An 11,068-nucleotide genomic window follows, 5' to 3' on the forward strand; every position below is an offset into this window, starting at 1 on the left:
AGGATGGAAATAATTTGTTATAAAAGCTATTTGACATAACCATTTTTAGAAATTATAATCAAAATGTTAGGTTTAAACGACGTTCAAATTTCACTTTATAATTAAGAGGTGCCATCCCTTAACTGAGTCAACGACGTCACTTGTTATTTCGTTCTTTTACGGGAGTGCTCCAAAGGGTTTCGGTCCCCACCCAAAGACATACAACAGAGGTAAGCTGCAAAAGTACATTGAAATTTAAGGCTCACTTTACCCTGCATCCAGGGGCCCCGAGTGGCCGAGTGTCTAAAGCGTTCACCGTTCCGGATCACTGCCATCTCACCTCTGTCTGCGTGGGTTCGAGTCCAAGGCTCGGCTAGCGTGGGTACGTGGGAAAGCCTGCCAGTAGCTTCTCGTGGGTCGGTGGTTCTTCCCTGGGTTTTCCAGGGTTCTTCCTCCACCAGTTATACTGGCCGCCATGTATAGTCTATCTTGTGCTGAGAAATGGCGTTAAACCCTACAACAACAACAACAACAACAACAACCCTGCATCCAAAAGGGTGTGATGTGATAAATCGACACATTCCGTTAGTGACTAACCTAACAACAACATTTGCACATGGCGCACAAATTAATTCGAGAGGAATGAAACCGCGCTTGATTTTTGCGGATCTGAGAAGAAAACGTGTGCATTAGATAAAAATAAGACTCGGATGAATATTAATAATCAGCTGTGGCGCTCGCATACTTTGAAGCGCAACCGCGGGCTGAAGACAATCCGACAGCGTTTACTATGTTATATTTACAATGGTGACGTCATCAGCTTTTGTGTTAGTTTTCGAGTGAAACCGGTCGACCCACGGATGTCGCCAATCAATATCAGATTAATAAGTGCACGTGAAATATAGCTTGATTTCTCGGTTCGAGGTAGAAATTACATGTCTGATAAAGTGATGAAACGTCGATTTTATCTGGATTTAATGTAACCCAACGATGTTTAGGACCAATATCTTTCAAGATTCTGTGTTATTCAGATGATTTGGCATATATATACGACTTTTTGCATGTAACGGCGACATTGGGGTTTTAAGGATACCGATGATATTTAAACCAGGCTTATGATGTTTCTTTTGAATTTTTTTTCCCTCCCGAGTTTAATTTAAACAACATTTTGGAAATAGGTTTTAGAAACTGAATATCTTGTAAGGTGTTTTAGTATTATTTTTCTTATTTCAGTGGATAATGAAAGTCATTGTAGATCAATAGTGATGGGCCCCGAGTGGCCGAGTGATCTAAAGCGCTCTCCGTTACGGATCACTGCCATCTCACCTCTGTCTGCGTGGGTTCGAGTCTAGGATTCGGCCAATGTGGGTATGTGAGAAAGCTTGCCAGTAGCTTCTGGTGGGTCGGTGGTTCTTCCCGGGGTTTTCCCTGGTTCTTCCTCCACCATTAATACTGGCCGCCATGCATATCGTGTGCTGGAAAATGGCGTTAAACCCCACAACAACAAATCAATAGTGTTCCGAAATTTGTGTAACGTGTCAACCTTGATGGGGTAATGGGGGTTGGCGGTGATTATGGTAGTGTTGTTTCTCTGCAGGGGAGACATATTTCCAGAATAATTCATACAATTTAATAATTTGTCGAAGTTTACTGTTTGGTGGCGGAGGGGGGGGGGAATGCATAACTGTATTACATAACAGTATTACATGACTGTATTACATAACTGTATTACATGACTGTATTACATAACTGTATTACATGACTGTATTACATAACTGTATTACATAACTGTATTACATAACAGTATTACATGACTGTATTACATAACTGTATTACATGACTGTGTCACATAACTGTATTACATAACTGTATTACATAACTGTGTTACATAACTGTATTACATGACTGTATTACATAACTGTATTACATAACTGTGTTACATAACTGTATTACATAACTGTATTACATGACTGTGTTACATAACAGTATTACATGACTGTATTACATAACTGTATTACATAACTGTATTACATAACTGTGTTACATAACTGTATTACATAACTGAATTATGATATTATACTATTCAAAAGGTTTTATTTGTTTACAGGACTATTAATACCCCGGTAAGTTGTAGATTGTAAAGAGTACTTCCCTTGGTTAATATAACATTCGTTATATTTTAAATATTGTGCCTGATGCATTGGATATTTCCTAATTGTCCTTCAAGCATCAGACACTTACTAATTGTCCTTCATGCATCGGTCATTTACTAATTCTCTTTCATGCATCGGACATTTGTTAACTGGCCTTCATGCATTGAGCATTTACTTAGCTTTTATCCACATGCCAATAAAGCACGGGCGTAGAGAGATTGACAATGAGGAAGAGTGAAGCAAGAAATTATTAGAGAATAACTCAATAAATGAAAAACCATAAACTACCAATTAGGAGCAGATTTTACACCTAGGATATTGCACAAGCAGATTCCTAAACGGGCGGGAGTTGAGTCCAATGATACGTACAATTCAAAATGTGCATATAAGCAGGAGGGGAGGGTTTATAGGAGAGAGAGGGGCGGGGTGGGGTGGATGGGATGGGGCTATGATCATTGTTGGTGTGAACTTACGTGTAATCTTTACCATCTTTGATTCGTAAGGTTTCTTACGGATATAGTACAAACGTTTATTTTTTTCTATTATACAGTTGTCGCACTACATCTCAACAAAAAGGTTCATTAATCAGTTTTAACTTGCAAAAAATTAAAGGAATTTAGTTTACTTTTCCTCGCAATCAAACGATACAAGCATTAGTCAAGAGCCCCCCTGCGGGTCCGGGGTTGTATCATTGGCCCGACGTGCCTCGCTACGTGTCGTAAAAGGCGACTAAGTAGAGGCAACCTGTTTGCCGTGGGTTGCGTCCCGTGTCGGGGGAGGAAAGGATCCTGGTAGTTGAGCGGAGGCTTTCCATGCAATACACTACTTTGGCCTCTACTTCTCCTAGACGGGTGGTCGGGATGGGCCCGGTTCCGACAAATCGGCTGGTCACGCCGAGCCCTAGGAAGTCTTTATTTGCTCTCTCACCTTCTTTATCTTTCTCCTTGTATCTCTCTTGATACCATCGTTGCCGCTATATTCTATTCCTTTATCTTTCCATTTTCCAAGTCTTAGAAGACTTCCTAGAAGGCGGTGGCTTAACGGTTCAATCGGGGAGTAATTTTACCGACCTTAGAAATTGGCGACTTCAGGGTCAATCAAAGGTAATTGTATCAACTGAGTATGGCATCTGTGTATCCCTGGCACTTGAAAAGTGTCCCCTTGTTGGGCTCCTTGGTGGGTGGGGAGCACGGGTGCTGAATTTTTATTCAAGCCATCATGGATAATTCAAACAAAAACCAAAACAAACGTACCAAAACTGGATCAGAGTCGGAGGATGAGCCATGTAGTGTGGAATCCTTTCCTCGCTTCATGGTCATCCAATCGAAAGACGAGTCTAAACCACTTGCTGCACTATCGCCATTTATAGTCGAAAAGACTATACTTGGATTAGTCGGCAGGCCGAAAAGCGTCAAAAAACTTAAATCAGGCGGCCTTCTTGTAGAGTGTGAGCGCAAAGCACATACTGAAAATATCCTAAAAATTAAGATCTTTCACGATATTCCAGTAAGCTGTTTCGCCCACTCTACACTTAACACATCAAAAGGCGTTATTCGTTGCCGTGACCTAGCAGGAGTCAGCGACAAACAAATCGTCGAGGGGATGAAAAATGAAGGTGTCACTGCAGTCCGCAGAATTCGTATCAAACGAAACAACAATCTGCAGGACACCAACACTATTATGCTCACCTTCAATAAGCCAACAGTACCTAAAGTAGTCAAAGTTGGATTCCTACAAGTTTAGGTTGAGATATACATACCAAATCCCCTTCGATGCTACAAATGTCAAAAATACGGCCATCATGAAGACCGATGCTCTAGAAGCCAAATATGCGGCCGATGCGGCGACCCCTCTCATCGGGAATCAGAGTGCAAAGCCACTCCGCATTGCGTCAACTGCGGCAAGGAACACCATGCTAATTCAAAGGAATGCGACACATGGAAACAGGAGAAGGAAATCCAGAGAGTTAAATACACGAACAACATCCCCTATCCAGAGGCCAGGAAGCTTGTTCAAGCTAGATCACTCCCCGGCCCATCCTTCTCAACTGTAGTGAAAAGCAGCCAAAAAGCAACGAAAGACGCAAACAAACCCACCTGAATCCCATTCCGACTCGAACATCCCGCACAACAAACCCCAGAAAAACTCAACATCGACGCAAACAACACTGAACAATACTCCACCACCAATATCACCAAATAGTAAGAAAAAGTTGCAAACAAATAGGCAGCAAAAGGGGTCTGATGACCCCATAAAGCTGCACAATAGGTTTGGAGACTTGGAGGACATGGATGCAGAAGAATCTGCTCCATGTCCTCAAGGTAGCTCCAGACCTAACAACAAAAAATACACCCCCGTACTTCCTCCAGAGAAATAACCAAACAGATTGCCTCCGCGAAAGGTCTAACCTAGCTCCAGAATCTTCAATATAAATTTGTAATGAAGAACACCATTTTACAATGGAACTGTAGAGGACTTAAAGCCAACTACCATGATATTCTTCTGCTTTTAAACGAATATGATCATGCAGTACTATGTCTTCAGGAAACATTTTTGAAAAATACAGATAACATCACACTTAAAAACTACTCCCTGTTTAACAACTACTCTCAAAATGTTGACAGGGCCTCAGGAGGAGTCTCTGTTATTGTGAACAACAGAGCCCCTCACAGCGTCATCCCTATAAACACAAATTTACAAGCTATTGCTGTAAGCGTCACTCTTCATCGAGTGATTACATTTTGCTCTATTTACTCACCACCAAACACTAACCTAGTTCCAAACGAATTAGATACCCTTGTTCAACAACTTCCCGCGCCATTTATTTTACTCGGGGATTTTAATGCCCATAACATTTTATGGGGATCAAATCATATAAGTGACAGAGGTCACAAAGTTGAAGACTTTATTTCTAGACACGATCTGTGTCTGTATAACACCAAAACACCGACATATTTACACCCAAGCACGGGTACATACACATGCATCGATTTGACAATTTGTTCTCCTTCGCTGCTTTTGGACTATGAATGGAAAGTCGCTGATGACCTTCACAGCAGCGATCACTTCCCAGTCTCCCTTGTAAATCTTAACTCTACAATTGATGAAGTAATTTCACAATGGAATTTAAAGAAGGCCGACTGGGCCAAGTTTGAAACACTCTGTAAAACTAGGCTGAATGAGGATACAGTTTTCAATGTTGACGACCCAATTCAGCATTTTACATCGATTTTAATAGAGATTGCAGAAGAATCCGTTCCCAAGGCCTCGCCGTATTGTAAAAGAACCCAAAAACCTTGGGTCACTAAGGAATGTAAGGAAGCCATTAGACTACGCCGAGAAGCATTAAAAAAAATTTGATAATCATCCGACGCCCGAAAACTTAAATATATATTGCATTGTCCGGGCCAAAGCTCGCCGCACAATCAAAGAAAGTAAAAGAGCATCATGGAAGAAATATGTTTCTTCTTTAAACTCTCGTTCCTCTGTTAAGAAAGTTTGGGACATTATACGCAAAATAAACGGAAAGAGAAAACAAAACCCTCTCCGACATCTGACACTGAACAATAACAACTTTAGTTCAAAACGTGACATTGCAAATACTCTTGCTGACAGTTTCTCCAAAAATTCATCATCATCTAATTATTCAGAAGCCTTCCGAAAACTTAAAACTCAAAAAGAAAAGTCACGTTTAAAATTCACATCCAACAACTCGGCAAGTTACAATCAATTGTTCTCATTATCGGAGCTTAGGGAGGCTTTAGATAAGGCCCATGATACATCCGCTGGGCCTGACGAAATACATTACCAGTTTTTGAAACACCTTCCAGAATCATCATTAACATCTCTTTTGAAACTCTTCAATGATTTATGGATTACTGGTAATGTACCAAAAATCTGGAAAGAAGCAACTGTAATACAAGTCCCCAAACCCGGTAAAGATAGCGAAGACCCCAATAGCTATCGACCAATTGCACTCACAAGCTGTGTGTGCAAAACAATGGAACGAATGATCAATTCTCGGCTTGTCTGGTATTTGGAAACTAACAATTTAATATCTCCTTTCCAAAGTGGCTTTCGATATGGCCGTAGCACCAACGATCATCTGGTTAGACTGGAAACATTTATTCGCGATGCATTTATTAAGAAAGAACATTTAGTAGCGGTTTTCTTTGATTTAGAAAAGGCCTATGACACGACATGGAAGTACGGGATACTAAATGACCTGAATGATCTAGGTCTAAAAGGCCGTCTGCCCTCTTTCATATCCAGTTTTCTCTCCGACAGAGAATTCAAAGTACGAGTGGGCTTTACCCTCTCAGATCTGCACGAGCAAGAGATGGGTGTGCCCCAGGGCAGTATTTTATCTGTGACGCTCTTTAACATCAAAATTAATAGCATCACCAAGTGTTTGACTCCTGGTGTGGATTGCTCGTTATACGTTGATGATTTTCTAATATGTTATCGATCAAAGCACATGCATACAATTGAAAGACAACTGCAGCAAAATATAAACAAAATTCAAAATTGGGACAATGCAAACGGTTTCAAATTCTGGAAATCAAAAACGGTATGCATGCATTTCTGTCAGTTACGAAAACATCACGATGAACCGAACCTCACGCTGGATGGAACACCTATTCCAGTTGTTTATTATCTTTGACAGAAAACTGACTTTTATTCCACACCTAAAAAACTTGAAAGCCAAATGCTTAAAAGCACTTGACCTACTTAAAATAGTAGCGCACACTGACTGGGGTGCTGATAGAAAAGTCATCCTGAATTTATATAGAACGTTTATTCGCTCTAAACTAGACTATGGTTGCGTTGTGTATGGTTCAGCCCGAAAGTCATATCTTAAAATGCTTGATCCAATTCATCATCAGGGAATAAGACTGGCTCTGGGAGCATTTAAAACATCCCCGTGTGAAAGCCTTCTAGCTGAGGCGAATGAACCACCGTTATCGCATCGTAGAGAAATGCTTTCCGCACAGTATGCTCTCAAATTAAAATCAAACCCTCTGAATCCTGCTTTTTCGGCTGTTTTTCAACCCAAATACAAAACTTTATACGAAAATAAACCAAACGCCATACCTTCCTTTGGCATTAGAATATCATCCAGCCTTGACACTACAAATATAGATCTTTCTAAAATTCAGAAAACGTCCATCTCCGAAACACCACCCTGGCTAATTAAACAACCAAAAGTACGTTTTACGCTACACGATGGAAAAAATCCGAAACAAACCCTTCTATCTTCCACAACTCTTACCTTGAACTCCTCACCGAATTTAAAAACTACACCAGAATTTACACTGATGGATCAAAGGATGAGGAAAAGTTTGCTGCAGCCTTTGTTTGTGGAAATCACACAACGCAAGTTCGCTTACCAAATGGAGCATCATTTTTTACAGCCGAAATCACAGCAATAGACCTTGCTCTGCAACATATAGAAAAGAAACATTTTAAACAGTATCATCTTCTCCGACTCGCTATCAGTACTCCAGTCACTACACAATAGAAAACTGGAGAACCCATTATTAAAAAACATATTCTTCAAAAATACCGAGATGAGTGTCTCCCACAATATAATATACTGTTGGTTACCTAGCCACATTGGTATTAAAGGTAACGAAAAAGCAGATCGCGCTGCTAAAATGGCCCTTACTCAAGAACCATCTGATTTTAAAATACCTTATACTGATTTTAAACCTTGTATCAGAAAGTTCCTTCGTCAGAAGTGGCAGGCATCATGGAATGATGCCGTGAATAACAAACTTCATGCAATCAAGCCAACTCTTGGAGAATGGACTCCTTCCTACAGAACCATGCGTAGGGAGGAGGTAGTCATTGCAAGAATCCGAATTGGTCATACTTATATCACCCACACCCACATACTAAAAGGTGAAGACCCACCAGAGTGCGTTTCTTTCACTGTCAAGCACTTCATGATAGAGTGCTATGACCACTTCATGATAGAGTGCTATGACCTGCAACCTACGCGCGATCGTTATTACATTGTGCATGACATGAAAGAACTTTTTGATACTATAAACATCACTCGTATTATAGAGTTCCTGAAAGCCGTAAATATTTACTCAAAACTCTGACTTTTATGCTATCACCTTGTGCAGTTTTATGCAATATATGTGCCGTCCCATTTTAATACCTTTTCATCCTTTTTCATTAACATAGAACATTTACATCTCCCGTTGATCGGGAAGCTTTATTTTGCACCGTTACCATCTTACCGTTTTTAATTTTAACCAGTTCTTCTTTTATATCGCTGGTCGACATAGGACCTTTATAATTTTAAAAAAAATATACAAATTACATTTTGTTTGGTGCTAAATAGCCTAATAGTGCTATGCGTCGTTAAAAAAAGCAATCAATCAATCAATCAATCATTAGTCAAGAGCGTACTGTTTGTATGAACAGAGAAAATAATTATTGAAATTGTTGAATCCGGAACGGAAGGAAGTCTTTGTAGAAATTTTTATTACATAAAAGGAATTTTCAAATTATATTGACATAAACTTGTAGAAGGGTCAGTTTTCAGTAAGTTACACAAAATAGCTTATTAAAAGAGCTTGGCTATGAATATGGCAAATTTACATCCATATAACTTTACTGAGCATTTAATTTCTGATTGTTCTTTAGAATTAATTACCTTTCCGCATAGCAAGTCTGTCGTCAGAGTTTTGTCACCTTGGGCTCGTACAAAGGTTGTTCTGAAGCAAAAAGGTATCACGAATTCATAATATTTATTCACCTCCTTTTTTGATGACGATGCATAACAAGGGAATACAATGTTTGCACGATCTTGCCTTGTTGATACCCGTTACATTTTAAAGGAACAAATGATTCTTTCCAGTAATAATAGACTTTTTCGGCGATGACCGTTGTTGTTGTTGTTATTTTTTAACGCCATTTTTCAGCACAAGATAGGCTATATATGGCGGTCAGTATTAATGATGGAGGAAGAACCGGGAAACCCCGGGAAGAACCACCGGCCCACTAGAAGCTACCGGCAGGCTTTCTCACATACCCACATTGGCCAAGCCCGAGACTCGAACCCACGCAGACAGGTGAGATGGCAGCGATCCGTAATGGTGAGTGCTTTAGACCACCGGCCACTCGGAGCCCCCGACGATCACCCTAACTTACCGTTACAAATATAAATTATATATATAAGTTCAGTTTCAAACCCATTTATCCCAGTCCCAGTCATTTGGATTAAGTTTTCCTATTCATGAACCCTAAAAATCACCTGCAACAAAAGTCCTTATGAATTTAAAAGTGTTGCCATTGTTGCAATTCAAGCACTGTCATTCGTATTCCGACCGCTCCAGTGGCCTAGCGGTCAGAGCGTCCGCCTGATATGCGGGAGGTCGTGGGTTTGATCCCCGGCCGAGGCATACCAATGACTTATAAAAATGGTACAAACAGCTGCCTCGCTTGGCGCTCACCATGAAGAGGTTAGTGTTAGAACTGATCGGCCTGGTGTCAGGATAATGTGACTGGGTAGGACATCATGCTACATGTCTGTGGCTTGATGCCCCAGTGCTAGACATCAGTATAAACTGCCACACTGCATACATCATAGCTATATGACTGATTCTTTTTAATGCTACGTTAAAAATCCAAATCACACACACACACACACACAGAGAATAGTATTCCGTCTGATCGAAGTGGTCACTATATTTTGAAAGACTGTAGTAATCGGCGCATCTGGTTGTACACTCAAATACGAATCCTTATTTCACATTAGAAAGGGAAATTACACATAGGTATTTACACATTATTACAGGATATTTGAGAATTGTTTGAAACAGTCTGTTGAAGACAAAAGTCTCATTAATAATCTCAGGAAACATTTTTATAGCAAAAGGGACATGACAACCATGAAAGTTTAAAAAAAATTGTTACATTCAGTGATTCACCTTAAATGTGTGAACAATTTTCTGTTGATTAAATTTAGTCGAATCTATTTTTATCTATCTTTTTCTCTTTGTACGAATTAATCACATGTCTGCTATTAGAAAATCATGCCTTCTGGTGAGTGTTGGTTCTCTATCTGTCGCATACGGGAGTCGGTACAATCAAGATCGATGGTATACATTACAAGTCTGTTGCATACGGGAGTCGGTACAATCAAGATCGATGGTATACATTACAAGTCTGTCGCATACTGGAGTCGGTACAATCAGGATCGATGGTATACATTACAAGTCTGTCGCATACGGGAGTCGGTACAATCAAGATCGATGGTATACATTACAAGTCTGTCGCACACGGGAGTCGGTACAATCAAGATCGATGGTATACATTATAAGGCCAAAATATAATCAGCTATTGGTTTTATTTTCTATCATGGTGAAGCTAGAATGTGGACACGGTTTTCGAACTGTATCGATATTTTTACAATCTTTTTGTCCGAAGACAGCATTTTCCCTTAATTATTTATCGTAGAACGATTTTGCTCGTCATCCCGAGTTAAGGTTATTCAATTTTCATCGCCTGGAAATTGATAGTTTAAAGGGACTGGTTTATATACTGAATTGACCCTTAAAGTTGGATAAAAATACCTACAATTCATAAAAGTTTTGTCGAAAAATACAAAAGAAATATAAAACAACAAGTAAGGAAGTGTCCTCGACAGTGACCTTAAGGCAAACTTAACCCAGTACATAGACAAGTGTAACATTTCCCCTATCCACATATGTGTGGATGATAAACAGTTTTCATTTAGAGTTTTAAATAAAATGTAAATAGGGTAAGAACATGAGTTTTGTATTAAGGCCAAACCTATGCAGAAAAAAATAAATGTGTGTGCAAATTATATTAAAGAATATGCATTTTAATTTGTATTCTCAACTTTTTAGTAAGTGTAACAAGGTACTTCACTGAGCACACATTTTCTTTGCATCTAA

Source organism: Sinohyriopsis cumingii, chromosome 6 (genome assembly GCF_028554795.1).
Source record: "Sinohyriopsis cumingii isolate HCF-2022 chromosome 6, ASM2855479v2, whole genome shotgun sequence".
NCBI classification, from domain to species: domain Eukaryota; kingdom Metazoa; phylum Mollusca; class Bivalvia; order Unionida; family Unionidae; genus Sinohyriopsis; species Sinohyriopsis cumingii.